Source organism: Tupaia chinensis, unplaced genomic scaffold (genome assembly GCF_000334495.1).
Source record: "Tupaia chinensis unplaced genomic scaffold, TupChi_1.0 Scaffold143644_1, whole genome shotgun sequence".
Lineage (NCBI taxonomy): Eukaryota > Metazoa > Chordata > Mammalia > Scandentia > Tupaiidae > Tupaia > Tupaia belangeri.
The window spans coordinates 398,331-398,594 of NW_006203492.1; positions in this window are offsets into that span (position 1 = coordinate 398,331).

Sequence of the window (264 nt, forward strand, 5' to 3'; positions counted from 1 at the left end):
CGGGTGTCCCGGCAGGGGGGCGGGTGTTCCTGGCGGGGAGTGGGTGGGGCTGACATGCTGCGCACCCCCACAGTGCCCAGGACGCCCCACGTCTGAGCCCGCCTGCCACCGTCAATGCTTCCACGGCTGAGAACGCCGTCCCCACAGAGCCAGAGCAGACAGAAGCACAGCCACAGACAGGTGTCCCACGGGACCCTCCGCGCCCACACATGGCAGGGCTTCCAGACAGCGCCTTTGCTGAGATGCTGGCGGGGGGGGGGCCCC